Below are 17,635 nucleotides of genomic sequence, written 5' to 3' on the forward strand. Positions count from 1 at the left end.
ACTGGATTGGAGTTATACCTCTTGATGGTATGGGACATCAAGGTAAAGGTATGATGTACTTCATTATAATTCATGTGTGCATTCCTTGGGCTCAGAGAGGAGGTGGTCGGGTGGATGAGTTTATACCTGATTTATCCATGTTTATGCATAACAATTATCTAGAGAGATCTTAGGGTTTTAAAAGTGGTATCAGAGCAATCTCTAGTTAATAGTTGTTATTTTGTCTTTCTTATTATAATTTTTAGTATTTTTTAAAGTAAATTTTAATATTTACTAAATAAAATATTATTTATTGATTTATGTTGATGATTTGCACATGGATCGTTGATATGGTGGTTGGAATGCGTGTTTCTTCTATTCAATGGATGAATCGACGTTGCGGGAGAATTTCGTGAGTTTAATGCTATTTTTTCTTATTTTTTATAAAATAAGCATTAATGAAAATTTTTACAGAAATACCGTACATTTTATTGCGGATATTTTTTTTGTAGAATGAATTCCTTGCATTTCTATAATTTTTAGGTATTTGTTTCTAATTTTTTAGAAATTGTTTGAGCGTTTTTATGAAAAGAATGTATTTTCTATACATTTTTACGGGTTTTTTAGCAGGTATGCTATTAAATTTCTATCGATTTTCTGCTAAAATGCAGTAGGGGGTAGCATGTTGATGCATGGAATGCTCTCCCGTGTGCGTGGGACCTTCTTTGCCTCTCTCAATTCTGAATTTTTCTTCTATTTCTTCTCTCGCCCATATGAACGCCTCTTAATAGGCACAAGTGGATTAATTTTTAATCATAATTAACTTTTAATTATAATTAATCAAATGTTAATCCTCTCTGTGATATAACAGAGGAGGGGTGGTGAGAGAAGTGAATATTTTGAAGAGTAAGGAGAGAGGAGAGTGGAGAGGGAGACCATCCTCTCCCACAGATATGGGTGCACGCGCGAGGGGGGCTGCGCAGCAGCCGTCGGGCGAAAAAATGTCCCCCCCTTGAAAATTATTTTATAAGCTTTTGAATAAAGCTTAATTAAGCTTTATTTAAGTTTTTGAATTTAAAAAAGTGTTTTTTTATTCCACAAAAGCTTGAAAAGAAAGTCAGAAAAAAGAGAAATTTTAAAATCTGAGAAAAAACAATTCTCTTTGGAAAAATTTTTTCTTGGTGCCTCTTGGCGGGAAACCTTTTGGCTTTCAGAATTCCAAAAACTCTTTTGACCTTTCGGATTCCGGAAACTTTTGACCGTTTACATTCTGATTTTTTGTCTTTTCATTTTCCCGAAACTGTTGGCTTTCTGTATTCTGGATTCTGAAATTTTTTGACCGTTCGTATTCTAAAGCGTTTGGGGTTAATTAAAATTTTTTAAAAATTCCTAAAACTTAGTGAAAAATTATACAAAGGTTATTTTAAATTTTTATAAAATGTGGAGTTGGTGTTTGGCATGTGGTGTGTCCAATCGAGCACTTGTAACCATTCAAATTTCTTTAAAAATATATTTTTTGACCCAGAAAGAAAATTAGAAAATCTATTAAAATTAAAAATTTTCATTGGATTTGAGAATTATCAGGCAGAATTGAAAATTTCGTGAACGATGGGATTCTCAAGCAAAATTAGGAATTTTCTAGAAATTATTTTTAGAAATCCTGAAAAATTGGTATTTATAAAATATCAATGTTATTTTGGTAAATTAAATTGCTAAATTTTTTTTAAAAAAATATAGCTTTGGAATGACATAAGATAGGTTTGGTGAAATTCAAATTTATCGTATTTTGAGACTCTATAAAATTAGAAAAAATAAGAAAAAAATCATGATAATTCTTTTTCTCGAGAATTTAATATTTTGGAGGGCTATTTAATATTGAAGTATGTTTTCTCGCGCTGACATTAGATAGATGCGGGTTATTCGTATATTATTAATACGATTATACCTCGTATTAGTAGATATTTTTATTTGGATTAATTCTAAACGATGTTTTCATGATTTTTTGTCATTGTTTAATCATTCTTTTTGGACATGTTCCATACTTTTGGTGGCTATAATCTGCGTTCAAAGTGTGTTTCACCTTTGACACTTTTTTGTGATAATTTATTTTGCACTTATTTAAGTGTTGTCTATGCTTAATTTCTTAAGCCTAAGATAAATTCTATCATGAGTTAGTTGATCTGTTTGTTTTGGTGGATTTTATTGGATGTTTTCCAAGTTTTATATGGACTCGTCAGGTTTTGCCTAGATCACTTGTGTCTAGGGGTTTTTTATTGAGTGTTACACACATGTGTTTCACTTGCTTACTTTGGGTTTTGCTTGAACAACAACACGTTCATATACTCTGGATTGATGAGTTGTCCCTACCAGTTTTAATACTTCTTTTGGCATGATTAATGTCCATTAGGTGGTGTGCATTGATTTTTATGATCAACTCTGGTTTTCATGGATTTGAGAAGCTTCAATGCTTTTATCCATGGTTTTATAAAGATCTTTTGATCTCTTGGATAATTTCATGTGCTTTGAAGATAGCATTTGCCTTCGTTTTTTGCACATAATTTTGGAGTATATTCCTTGTACTCCTGTACATATTCAAACTTGGATACCTAGTTGCTTATGTATCTAGGTGAGTTATTTTTCTACCCTAGCTTTATTATGTTTATTGGGTAGTTATCATTAGAAAGGCGCCAATAATTTAATTTCTTTTCTAATGATGTACTCAAAAAGAGTTATTCCTTGATGTGGTCTCGGGTATATAGAGACAGGTTTTAGTATATGAAAGTCTAGGATAAGGCCATCATATTCCTTTTATATAGGATTTTATTCATATTTCCTAGACGGCATACTAGGAAATAGGGAGTTTCAAATTGGTAAGGTATGTATGGGTGGTATCATGGTGGTATGGGACGCTAGCGATCCCTCACATATATTATCTTATGGGATAATTTGGGCTCAAGATTGTTGCTTTGCTAGCATGTTGACCTCAACATTCAAAGACAATCTCATTTTCTGAATTCATTTAAAATTGTTGTGTGGGCATTCTCTAGATAAACTTCTTTTTATCTATAGCTTGCATGTTTTGATGAGGGTAATCTATTCGTCATATTCACTTGTTAAAATCTTTTTCTTTAGAGTTCAATGAGTTTATCTTGTTGTGTTCGGATTAAGAAAATTTGGATTCTTCCTTTGTTGGCATTTCTTTCTCTAGTTCTGTACTTTAGGTGATTTATACACTCCACTTGATGGTTTACGGATAAACATATTTGACTCATCGAGATGTTGATATGGGTAACTCGAGACGCCGATAATTCCATGTGCAGATGTGGGTACGTCGGGCCACCGATGGATACCTGGTTCCTGTTGTTATAATGTCATGTTTTCCTACTTTATTCCAAATTGTTTACAACAAGGAAACTACTTTGAGTATGAGTTCCTCTGATCATCCGTAGTCTGATGGGCAAACAGAGCGTGTGAATCAAGCTGTAGATCGTGCATATGTTCCATGTGCAGATGTGGGTATGTCGGACCACCGATGGATACCTGGTTCCTGTTGTTATAATGCCATGTTTTTCTACTTTATTCCGAATGGTTTACAACAAGGAAACTACTTTGAGTATGAGTTCCTCTGATCATCCGTAGTCTGATGGGCAAACAGAGCATGTGAATCAGACTGTAGATCGTGCATATGTTTCTGACAAATCATCAAATTGGGAAAAGTATTTGCCTACTATGATAGAATTTGCCTATAAAATAGTTCTAAACATACAGCTATTGGTTTTAGTCCGTTCGTGCTTATCTATAGATATCAACCCAGGGCACCTATTAATGTTGGTCTTAAGGACATTGAGCTTGATGCATCGAGGGATTTCTTGCATGATATGCAAGAAATACTGATCGAAGCTCTAGATTCTATCAAGAGTGCTCAAGATTGGGCACGGTTCTATGCTGATAGAGGATGATCAACTTCGTTTTTTGAACCAGGAGCGTTGGTTTATTTAAAAGTTCCTAAAGATTCTCAGACTTTGTCAAAAGGAAAATGCCCGAATTTATCTCCTAGATATTGTGGTCCATTTCAATTTATACATTGGATTGGCACGGTTGCGTAAGACACAAGTGATCTAGGCAGAACCTAATGAGTCCAAATAAAAGTTGGAAAACATCCAATAAAATCCACCAAAACAAACAGATCAACTAACCCATAATAGAATTTATCTTAGGCTTGAGAAATTAAGCATAGACCACACTTAAATGAGTGCAAAATAAATTATCATGTACAAGTGTCAAAGGTGAGACACACTTTGAATGCAAATTATAGACATCAAAAGTATGGAACATGTCCAAAAAGAATGGCTAAACAATGGTAAAAAATCATAAAAACATCATTCATAAATAATCCAAACAGAAATAACTATTAATACGAGGTATAATCATATTAATAATATGCGAATAACCCCCATCTATCTAATGTCAGCATGAGAAAACATACTTTAACATTAAATAACCCTTGAAAATATTAAATTCTCGAGAAAAAGAATTATCATGATTTTTTTCTAATTTTTTCTAATTTTCTAGGGCCTTAAAATATGATAAATTTGAATTCCACCAAACCTATCTTATGGCATTCCAAACCCATATTTTTCCAAAAACCTTTTAGAAATCTAGATTTGCCAAAATACCATTGATATTTTAAAAATATCAATTTCTAGGTTTTTTAAAAATAATTTCTAGAAAATTCCTAATTTTTCCTGGGAATCCCATCATTTGCGAAATTTCCAAAGGAATTTGAATGGTCACGGGCACCCGAATGGACACACCACATGCCAAACACCAACCCCACATTTTCCAAAAATTTAAAATAACCTTTCTCTAATTTTTCACTAATTTTCAAGAATTTTTTGAAATTTTTAATTTACCCCGAACATATAAGAATACAAATGGTCAAAAAATTTCATATTCCAATGGTCTTTCCGGAATATGGAAAGCCAACAGTTTCGGGAAAATGAAAAGACAAAAAAATCGGAATGTGAAAGGTCAAAAGTTTCCGGAATCCAAAAGCTCAAAAGATTTTTCGGAATTCGGAAAGCCAAAAGGTTTCCTGGGGAATGCGGAAAGCCAAAAATTTTCAAGAAAATAATTTTCAGAAATATCAAGAGAATTTTTTTCCAAATTTTGTATTTTCTTCTCTTTTTTCCAACTTTTTTCCAAGCTTTGAAAATATTTTTTGGGAATTTAAAAAAACTCTATTTTTATATAAATTTAAGCTTTAAATAAAGCTTTATTACCATAACCTTCAAGGTTGTATAAAAAAATGAATTTCATGGGGGGGGGGGGGGGGGGAATTTCGCCCAGCAGTCTATAGCATGCCCCTCCCCCCCGCCGGCCCGTGCGCAATTACCAGAGCTGAGAGAGAGAGAGAGAGAGAGAGAGACTTCTCTTTCCACTTTCCTCTCTCCTTCTACTTCAATCAATCCTTCACTCTCCACCCCCTCCTTCTCTATTAATAGAGAGGAGGAATTAAATAAACCTTAATCATAATTAAAGTTTAATTATGATTAATATTTAATTGCCTAATAAGAGGCGTTCACGGTGGGAGAGAAAAATAGAAGAGAGAAATCTGATTTGAGAGACGAAGAGGATCCACGCACATAGGTGAGCATTCCATGCGTCAATTGACTGCCCCACACTGCTTTTCAGCAAAAAATTGGCAGAAAATTGAAAGCATACTCGCCGAAAACCCGCAAAATGCATTAAAAATACATTTCTTTCCATTAAAAATGCTCTAAAATTTTAGGAAAAATTCCCAAAAATTATAGACATTCAGGGAATTCATTCTACCAAAAATATTCGTAGTAAAATATGTGGTATTTTGGTAAGAATTTCCATTAATGCTTATTTTAAACCACAAAAAGTAAGAAAAAATAGCATTAAACTCACAGAATTTCCTTGCAACATCGATTCATCCATTGAATAGAATAAACACACGTTCCAACCACCATATCGATGATCCATGTGCAAATCATCAACACAAATCAATAAAATAATATTTTTATTTAGTAAATATTAAAATTTACTTCAAAAAATACCAAAAATTACAATAAGAAAGAAAAAATAACAACAATTAACTAGAGATTGCTCTGATACCACTGTTTAAACCCTAAGATCTCTCTAGATAATTGTTATGCATAAACACACATAAATTAAGCATAAACTCATCCACCCAACCACCCCCAAGCCCAAGGGATGCACACATGAATTATAATGAAGTACATCATACCTTTACCTTGATGTCCCATACCATCAAGAGGTATAACTCCAATCCAGTAGCATGTAGCTATAGTGTGAAATGGTAGGTGAGTAGATATAATCCTCTATACAAGAGAACATCATATCATAACCTAGCCTCAAGATAACATAGCCTTAGCCTCCCTTGAGTGCGCCCCATGCCCCTATTATATAGGAGGGCCCTCAAGTGACTCTTGACTCTCCATTTCCCATGTGTGACCCTTGAAAGCCTGACCCTAACCTTAACCCTTAAGGTTAGTCCTAACCCATGCTCTACTAGAGCTTGTTCCCATGCTCCACTAGAGCTTGTTCCCATGTGTGACCCTTGGATGCCTGACCCTAACCTTAACCCTTAAGGTTAGTCCTAACCCATGCTCCACTAGAGCTTGTTCCCATGCTCCCATGCTTACAAGCCTAATGTGGGTTAGCCTCCTAGTATATACACACATAATGTGCATATAACATACTTCACCTCTCTCAAAACATTGCACTCTTGCAATGAAAAGAAGGAGAACTGCACTAAATAATCTCAACCGACTCCCAAGTCGAATCCTCTATTTCTCTATTTTTGCACCTAATTTTAACCTCAAGGATTAGTCAACTACAAAGTTTCCTTTCCCTGAATTCAAGTACCTTATCAGGTTCATGTGGAACATAGAATAATTCTTCGACTTTAATGAGTTCTTGAGGAGTAACTATGTTATCCTCACCTCCCAATTTTCCTTTCAATCTATTGATATAAAAGACTGGATGAACTCTAATATGTGGAGGTAGTTTAAGTTCATACGTAACCATGCCAATCCGATGTATAAAATCGACATGGACCACAATATCTAGGAGATAAATTCGAGCATTTTCTTTTTGACAAAGTCTAAGAATCTTTAGGAACTTTTAAATAAACCAACGCTCCTGGTTCAAAAGACCAAGTTGAGCGTCCTCTATCAGCATAGAACCGTGCACTATCCTGAGCACTCCTAATAGAATCCCGAGCTTCGGTCAGCATTTCCTGCATATCACGCAAGAAATCCCTCGATACATCAAGCTCGATGTCCTTAAGACCGACATCAATAGGTGCCCTGGGTTGATACCCATACATAAGCATAAACGGACTAAAACCAATAGCCGTATGTTTAAAACTGTTATAGGTAAATTCCATCATTGAAAGATATTTTTCCCAATTTTATGCTTTTTGAGAGACATATACATGAAGCATATCATCTACAATCTTATTCATACGCACTGTTTTCCCATCAGACTGCAGATGATCAAAGGAACTCATACTTAAAGTAGTTTCCTCGTTGTAAACCATTCAGAATAAAGTAGGAAAACATGGCATTATAACAGCAGGAACCAGGTATCCATCGGCGGCCCGATGTACCCCACATCTGTTCATGGAATATTTGGCATCCCGAGTTACTCCATATCAACATAGAGAGTCATCAACGTCTCGAGAGATGAGTCACATATGTCCATCTGTAAACCATCAGGTTGACTGTATAAATCACCTAAAGTATGGAACTAGAGAAAGAAATGCCAATAAAGAAAAAATCCAAATTACCTTAATCCGAACACAATAAGATAAACTCGTTGAACTCTAAAGAAAGAGATTTCAACAAGTGAAAATGTTACACTCATCAATACATGCAGGCTATAGATAAAAGAAGTTTATCTAGAGAATGCCCACACAATAACTTTAAATGAATTGAGAAAATGAGATTGTCTTTGAATGTTGAGGTCAACATGCTAAGTGATGTAAGCAAAGCAACAATCTTGAGCCCAAATTATCCCATAAGATAATATATGTGAGGGATCGCTAGCGTCCCATACCACCATAATACCACCCATACATACCTTATCAATTTGAAACTTCCTAGTATGTCATCTAGGAAAAATGAATAAAATCATAGAAAAGGAATAAGATGGCCTTATCCCAGACTTTCACATACTAAAACCCATCTCTAAATACCTGAGACTATCATATCATAACCTAGCGTCAAGATAACGTAGCCTTAGCCTCCCTTGAGTGTGCCCCATGCCCCTATCATATAGGAGGGCCCTCAAGTGACTCTTGACTCTCCATTTTCCATATGTGACCCTTGGATGCCTAACCCTAACCTTAAGCCTTAAGGTTAGTCCTAACCCATGCTCCACTAGAGCTTGTTCCCATGCTTCCATGCTCACAAGCCTAATGTAGTATATGCGAATAACCTGCATCTATCTAATGTCAGCACGAGAAAACGTACTTCAACATTAAATAACCTAACCCTAACCTTAAGCCTTAAGGTTAGTCCTAACCCATGCTCCACTAGAGCTTGTTCCCATGCTTCCATGCTCCACTAGAGCTTGTTCCCATGCTTCCATGCTCACAAGCCTAATGTAGTATATGCGAATAACCTGCATCTATCTAATGTCAGCACGAGAAAACGTACTTCAACATTAAATAACCCTCGAAAATATTAAATTCTTGAGAAAAAGAATTATCACGATTTTTTCCTAATTATTCCTAATTTTATAGGTCTTCAAAATTTGATAATTTTGAATTCCACCAAACCTATCTTATGGCATTCCAAAACTATATTTTTTCCAAAAAAAAAATTAGCAATTAAATTTACCAAAATACCATTGATATTTTATAAATAAAAATTTTTCAAGATTTCTAAAAATAATTTCTAGAAAATTTCTAATTTTTTCTGAGAATCCCATCGTTCACAAAATTTCCAATTCCGCCCAACAATTCTTAAATCCAATGAAAATTTTTAATTTTAATGGATTTTCTAATTTTTTGGGTCAAAAATATGTATTTTAAAGAAATTTGAATGGTCACGGGTGCCCGAATGGACACACAACATGCCAAACACCTACCACACATTTTCCAAAAATTTAAAATATGAAAGGTACTCAACCAAATACATACAAGGGTTCTCTATAGTGTGAACCCAACTAAATGAGCTAGCGCTATAACTATGCCAGTCTCTGGCTGTCACACAGCGTGTCATCCCACTGGCCGCATATCACCCAAGATCTCACCAACCATGCGAGTGGTGTAAGTGTGGGGCCTATCTCCCAGGCGGGTCATCAGTGTCCACCGCCTCACTAGACGAGCTCGATATCTCAACACTCCCCCTCGAGCTCAACTCCATCTCATGTACACCAAGTGAAGCTCTGAATCTGCGGAGCTTCTCTGTACCCAATGCTGTCTAATTTTTCACTAATTTTCAAGAATTTTTTAAAATTTTTAATTAACCCCGAACACAATAAAATACGAACGATCAAAAAATTTTGGAATCCCAATGGTTTTCCCAAAATACAGAAAGCCAACAATTTCAGGAAAATGAAAAGACATAAAAAAATCAGAATGTGAAAGGTCAAAAGTTTTCGAAATCCGAAAGGTCAAAAGATTTTCTGGAATTCAAAAAGCCAAAAGGTTTCCCGCCCCGCGAATGCGGAAAGCGAATAGATTCCAAGAAAATAATTTTCAGAAATATCCAGAGAAAGTTTTTCCCAAATTTCATATTTTCGCCTCTTTTTTCTTGCTTTTTTCCAAGCTTTGAAAAGATTTCAAAAGCTTTTTTTTACCAAAAAAATACTTTTTTTAAAAAAAACTTGGATTAAAGCTTAATAAAGTATGATATGTCAAAGTTTGAGAGGATTATAGAGTAGTCTCAAGGCCTTGTTAGGTGAAAAACATGAGGGGATCGAAACTCACGAATCAACATAAGATTAAAAATAGTCCTTCATCCTTGAGGAGGAGTGTGTGAGTGTCCTTGAGGAGGAGTGTGTGAGTGTCCCGATGTAGAATCTCATGGCGGGTGGTCTCTTCTATTGAGCTCAGGATCTTTGATGTGTTTTCAAAGTGTGTCATGTTTGAAGGTGTTCAATAGTAGCTAGGTTTTGGATGTCAAGATGGAAGCTTTTATGAGGTTGTAATATCTCTATGCATTCCTTGTTCTAGTGCACTTTTGTCTCCTTGTCACTTGACTCTTGGGCCAGGTGCTAGACATTATTCTAGAAGAAAGACAGATAGATGCAAGGAGTGTTTGACACTAGTTCTCTTCTTGCCTCCTTTGTCCTTCATGAGTTGTTCTAAGGCATTAGACAAAGAGGTTATGCCTTGCATTATTGAAGGATGGGGTGCTCGGTTTGGATGCCATGCATATCGCATTCTGTACGGGTTCATAGATCTCGATTCTCAAGAGTGGATGGTACCTGTCCTCCCTGTCTTGATGCAGGGCCTATGTGATGACACTTAGAGTTCACAAATACGTTCCTCCTTAGTTGTGTCTCTAGATACTGTGTGGACCATCTCTTCCCAACTAACACCGTACGTTTAGGCAGTCCCAAAATCTCTAAGAGTTTCTAGTGCTGTGTCATACTCTGAGTTTTCTATGAGTAGACATTGGTCTAGGATTTACATGCCTAGTTTCATCTTGGAGGCATGTGCAATGTCACCACTCGTGTCTTGTATTACCTACATATTTCTAGCTTGGGACTAGTTTTGGATACATTGAGTTTCCTGGGCCATTAATCGTTGTGTGCCAACCGCAAAGTCTCTTTTTTTCTCTAGCAGCCTGAATTAGTGTCTCTATTGCCTGCACTTCTAATATGCCGTCAAGCATAAGCACTTTTGTGAGGGAGATGGGTCAATGGGTAGAGTAACATCAGGTGCAATAGAAGTTGCTTGGCTAACGATATATCAACATGGATGCTTCCTCTTTGCAACGAGGCTACACCTAGTGTTACTCTGGAGTCAACCTCAACTCCTCCAGTGATGGGCTGGTATGTGTTATGTAGTGGTTCAGAGGTAGCAGCAGAGCAGGCAAAGCCGAACCCCTGAGATAACTCACCATATGACCAAATAGGCTGGAAGTTGGTCTAGTTGACAGGACTGAGGCAGGGCTTTCTCTCCCTAAATCTTGAGAGCCTTACATTGAGTCAAGTTTAGACAAGGTGTCATGGGTGCTATGTCTAAGACCTTGTACTATGCTAAATTGGGTTTCCAACTGAAGCTCCAAAGCCTAAAGTAGGCTGGTAAATCCTTTACTCATTAAAGGGATCCGATGTTCTCTAAATTGTCCTCTAAAACACGTCCAAACCGTTAAGTGCATGTGACTTAGGGCTCATCGTGGGCAAAGTAATTGCATGGCCTTCTTTTGGGTTAGGAAAACTTATCTAAAGTGGGTTTCAGACATTTGTGAACACTTTGGGAAGGGTTGTGTATGCACTTTTTCAGGATATCCACCAGTTTATGCAAATTTTAAATGTTTTGGGTTGTTTTACAAGGTGTACCAACGTAATCCCCATAGTTTTAAATGGGTATCTAGAGAGTTTGTGCATGCGCTTTTCCAAAATTTTCCATATTTTTTTAGTTGCCAAGTGAACTATTTCATTTCTTTTTCCAAATTTTTAATTTTTTTCCTCTATTTTTTATTTTTTACTTTTTGCGATTTCAGTTTCAGTTTCATAGATTACCCAAAGGGGGGGGGGGGGATATCAAGATTTTTGGATTTTTTCTATAATCTTAGGATCTAAGCCTACACGCATTAATAAATGTGGCACAACTAGTGGGGCAAATTATAGAGTTGATCCACATTATTAGCACTAACCTGAAAATGCATAAAACATGCAAAACACAAAAATTAATCCATTTTACAAATCTTAGCCAAATCCTTGTTTTTATCCCAATTTCTCCGTACAAGAATTCAAAGTTGGAATAAACCCCATGCCTAGAAAATCAATTTTCATGTCTATTTAACCAAATTGATTCGATTTCATGCCCGGATTACTCTTTTTTGTGCAAAAATAAAAATGAACAAAAAAAAACAAAAAAATGTAAAAATTGACCAAAATAGGAATTCTAGAAATTAAAAGATAGTTTTAAGGGTAACAAGAAAAACTAAACATGGATTTCTTAAGATAACAAGAATATGCAATAGAAAACAAGTTTTCTGAGATTTTCTTTCTACTCTATTCTTGAAAAGACCAGAAATATAATACAATTAAAACATTCACAAGCATTCAAAATGCAATGTGGCTATGTGGTAGGGCTAGTCCCTAGCAAGGTGGCACCATTTGTGGTAACTCCTTGTGTCATGGGAAGGGCGTAGGAAACTACTCATCATTTGGGTCGTTTTGCCTACCACCCTCGAGAGCACGTGGAAGCTCAATCAAATCAGAGAAGAAGAGCACTCTTTTGAATTAGCATAAGAGAATACCATACAATGAGAGGTTGGCTTTCCTTTTTCCTTATCTTCTTCGTTTCTAAGGTTTACACCATTTGGGTAGACCATTTTAAGAATAAGGTTCTCGGGCTCTCTAACCCACCTAGGCTAGTGTAAATACTCCTCCAAAGGTAGTAACCTAAACTCCTTGATCCCGTGGTATGCCTTTCATAGATAAGCGATGAGCACACACACAAAATGAATTTCAGCCATTTTGGTGCATGTGGCCCAAAGAAGGTGAAAACAATACGGTGGTGACCCCAGCATCGACATCATAGAGGTCTCCAGCACAAGGGTTAAAGATTAGAACGTACGTAGTGAGTTCTTGTGAACGTGCATGGCCAGAGTTAGAAAAGTGCATGGGCAGGTGTCTATTTGAGTTAAGAACATACGTTCAAAAGTGAGAACATGCATTCCCATATTGGCATTTGTGTACATGATTCTGATAGGGCCTACCACTTGCAATGGTGGAAGTCTAGGCCAATGGGGACTACTTCTTTAGGAGGAAACTTATATTGATACATTCATTGATGATTACAGTCAATATGGCTCGTCTTACCCTATGAAAGGAAAATAGAGGTATTTTCTCATTTTTAACACTTTGTTGCTACGTCTGCCTCTTGGCCAATGCAGACTACTTCTATAGGAGGAAATTTATATTGTCACATTCATTGATAATTATAGCAAATATGGCTGGTCTTATCCTATGAAAAGAAAATCAGAGGTATTTTCTCATTTTCAACACTTTGTTGCTACCCCTGCCTCTAGAACCAATATCTGACCAGATTCTTCATTGCTAGATGCAATGACGAAGGACTCCATGGGAAGTCAAAGTTGGCATTCCATGGGTCATCATAGCCAATATATTCTTGGATGTGATAGGTGATGACTTTATTCCAACCCCACCAAAGCGCCACCACCTCCTAGGGAAGGATCACTACATATTTCCTACACTAGCAAGTCCAAGCTCACCTTCAAGTGAGTACGGGCTACGTGAGCAAGAAGTGTGAATATCACATGACATAACAAGCCTCACATATCCCCTACACCGGTAGATCCAAGCCCACCTTTGAGTGCATACAAGATAACTGAGCATGAAGCATGAATGTCACACAAGGGACATAGCAGGCCTCATAGCTTCTTATCCTCGAAAGTCCGAGTCTCAATAAATTCTCTCTTAAAGGAAGTTCTCAACTTTGGAGAGACTTATCCGACTAAATGAATGGGAATTTAAGAGCCCACACAAGTAAAATTAAACTTCAAGATAAGGAAGATGAATCGTGCACTCTCCTTCCATACCTAAGAAAAAATGATAAGCAAAATTGCCCACGAACAATCTGGGAAGGCACTACTCGAAAGTAATGAAATAAACGCCATGTTAATTGTTGTTCCTAAAGGATTGATGGTATTTGCAAGCTTGGATGTGGTGGTGTTGGTGTCAACATAATCACCAAAGATTGTTGGGATGCTTGGGGAATCCCACCACTCGTCTCGACACAAGTCTCATGGTGAAGCTTATTCGATGGGAGCACAACTACACCTTTGGGTTCCTTCAAGATGATGCAAAGATTAAGACCTATGGGCTTAGCTTCTACCACACATTCATGGTGATGGATTTTTTAGAAGAAGGCCATACACCCTCGGAAGGCCTTAAATGAGAGACACAAGGCTAGTTCACAAATGGGAACCAATCATATTTACACGCAACAAGGGTAACCAGTCCTTGAAAGTAACCCTCAAAACAAGGAAGACTCATCCCATGGGTCAAGGCATTCTCGCCAATGAGTCAGACACAACTACTCAAACTACTTCAATTACAAAGCATGCAACGGAGAAGCTTACACCACATTGATTGATATATATAGATCTTGTAACAAGATGTTGGAAGGTGAAGATGGGGACCAAGAAGGGTACACGCAACAAGGGTAACCAGTCCTTGAAAGTAACCCTCAAAACAAGGAAGACTCATCCCATGGGTCAAGGCATTCTCGCCAATGTCAGACTCAACTACTCGAACTGCTTCAATTACAAAGCTTGCAACGGAGAAGCTTTCACCACATTGATTGATATATATAGATCTTGTAACAAGATGTTGGAAGGTGAAGATGGGGACCAAGAATATGAGCCCCCATCTTGGTGGAGTGTGTCGACTTTGAGTATTAGATACACATTTTGGCAACCATGGACACTCTTCCCATGGAAGTTAGGGACAAGGTTTACATGATTGGACATTGTTGAAATCACATCCATATTCGTGCTTGTTGCATTTGAAACAAAACCAGCAATGGAACCGACTCATCTCCTTGAGCTCGAGTTCCCCCAACCTAGCTATAGTGCCAACCTTGGTTGGGGGCTAGCCACAATGTGTTATCTTGCAAGATGTGAACCTTATAAGGCCACCCACCACTCACACCATCCACAGCAACCATTACTACAGTAAATTCCCAATCTATGACCATCAATTGTTTTAAGCAAAGTTTATTGGTGGATCTAAACCTATGTCATCCAAGTTTTATATGACCTCTCCAGGTACATTGAAAGAGAGCAACATCCTTGGGAGGGGATGGATCGCGACCACAGATTGCATCATCAGCTCTAGTGAAAGAGGATTGCACAACTATCGAGCTCCCCTTTGAAATGGTTATTGTACCCTTGGTAGGCACCTTGAACCTATCAACATCCCAAGCCTCATCCTCCACTTATAAAACCACCACTTTCAGGAACCTATAACACTAAACAATTATCTCGCCTCACCACATCAACCACCCCCTAAAACCATCATGGACATCCAAAACCTCACCCAATGTGAAGACAAAGACCTCCCCCCAAACCTCAACCTTAGAAATCTTTCAAGGAGGTCACCAAGAAGGAATGGGTACCATAGCTAGCTAGGGCAAGTATGACACCCATAAAAGGACCTAGCAACAGCCACCATATTTAGCCTAAATCCCAACCGTGAGAAGAGATCTACCAAGAGAAAACCCAAGCAATAGAGTTTTACCCCCAGACCACCCCGAGCCCCAATGGATCCTCATTAAGCTGCTAAAAGCCCACGTCTTCTACAAAGGGAACCCACGTCTTCTACAAAGGGAACCCATCCGTTTGGGTCCCAAGAAACTCGCTATCTGCACAAACCCCAAAGAAAAAAAGATCCAAGGGATGGCCGTAGTACCTAGTACCACCTCAAAATTTGACGCTTCATTGGGTCCCAACCAAGCCGCTAGAAGTACAAGGCTTCCACGAAGGGAACCCCCACACCTGGCTATCACGATCAAAGAAACCTGTGCCTTGAACCCCACAAATGCCACTTCAAATATCAAATCCAAGTGGGTGTGGAGACCCAAAGCCATGCCTATGACACCAACTCTAAAGCCTAAGAAGCAGGAATAGAGAGCAGTGGCTTCAACCTCAACTCTCATGTGCCGACACCAAAAAAGTTGCAAGATCCCATGCACTCCAAGCAGCAAGAGGCCACACCTTACCCATGTACAGTGGCCCTACCTATCCTTGTTCCCATCGAAAAAGAGCCACCCATGGTGACAAACCCCAAGGAGAACCATGCACACACTTATGTGGCACCGCCAACCCCAAGGCTCAAAAAGATCACCATGACCCTACAACACCTATGTTCGCCAATGCCAACAACACCAACTTGCAAGCTAGAACTGGAATGACATAGCTTGCTTTCGTCATGGATGGGAAAACAATTCTCTGTGGTGAACCCTAGCCCATCTGTACATATGTAACGTAGCCTCCCACCCCCCCGTGTACTTCCTTCACTGGGAATTACAAAAAACGTGAAGAACCAAAAGTATATCAAGAAACACGCATGTGCACACACATTTACAACACTTGCACACCTACACGTGCACACACCTTTACACATACACACACTCGCCATTTGCATTTGCACTTACACATAACTACACTCACCCCTACACGCGCACACATACACCCCCCATTTACATTATGTGTGCAGACCCCATCCACACATACACACGTGCACGCACATTTACACATGCACACATGTGCGCATACACCCTTACACATCACAAACCCAACACATTTACACACGCACACATGTGCGCATACACCCTTACACATCACAAACCCAACACATTTGCACACGCACACATGTGCGCATACAACCTTACACATCACAAACTCAACCATCCATATGCACTTTTGCATTCATGTGCATGCACCGTGTGCAAATACAAGCCTCGTATGTACACCCTTACGCGTGCGCTACACCTCATTTGCTCACACATCTATACCCTGTAGAAGTAGGCGCACGTGCATACCACCCGCGTACACACTTGTTGCACCCCCTTTACACCTTTGTACCCACCCATGCACATATGTATTCATACATGTGTGCACTCCCCTTTGCATAATTACACATTCCCACGCACCCCATTTGCATGCATATTTGCAACTCCAACCCCACAAGTACACATTCACCCACACGTGCGCATACACCCACAATCACACGTGCATGTATGTGCGCAAACACCATCCACTCGTGCACATGCACCCCACGCTCCTTTTGCATATACATATTCACCCGTGTGCACACTCACCTGCACATGCATTCACCCGTGTGCATACATTCATGCATTCACATGCACCCTACCTTTGCACATTCATGCACATGCACACTCCCTACACATTTTTACACACATTTACACATGCACCCCATACACTTGCACGTGTACATGCACATATATTCGCCCCTCCACATCTCGCGCACATGCGCTCCCATTCACATTGCCTGCATGGACCACGACTAAGTCACATTTACACGTGCATGCACTCCCATTTTCATCCACGTGCGTGAACCCGCATTTGCAACCACACGTACATTGTAGCATGCAAAGCATTGGCAAAACAATCACCATATTGACGGAGAAAATTCAGGTTGTTAGCATTAAGTTTATTCACACACATGCTATCATGTCAAGTACATCGTTTACAAAGATCAAGTACGAGAAGACAATACATGCACTCTCTTAAAAGAGTGAGATATAGAAATAATAATTTGCTACATTTAGGGAACTCTTCACATTATAAAAGGAAGGGTAGAGATGAGGCAAAGGATCTTGAAATCGTTTACAAAGATCAAGTACGAGAAGACAATACATGCACTCTCTTAA

Source organism: Cibotium barometz, chromosome 49 (assembly GCF_041138505.1).
Source record: "Cibotium barometz isolate CiBa-2024 chromosome 49, ASM4113850v1, whole genome shotgun sequence".
In the NCBI taxonomy this organism is placed as follows: Eukaryota; Viridiplantae; Streptophyta; class Polypodiopsida; order Cyatheales; family Cibotiaceae; genus Cibotium; species Cibotium barometz.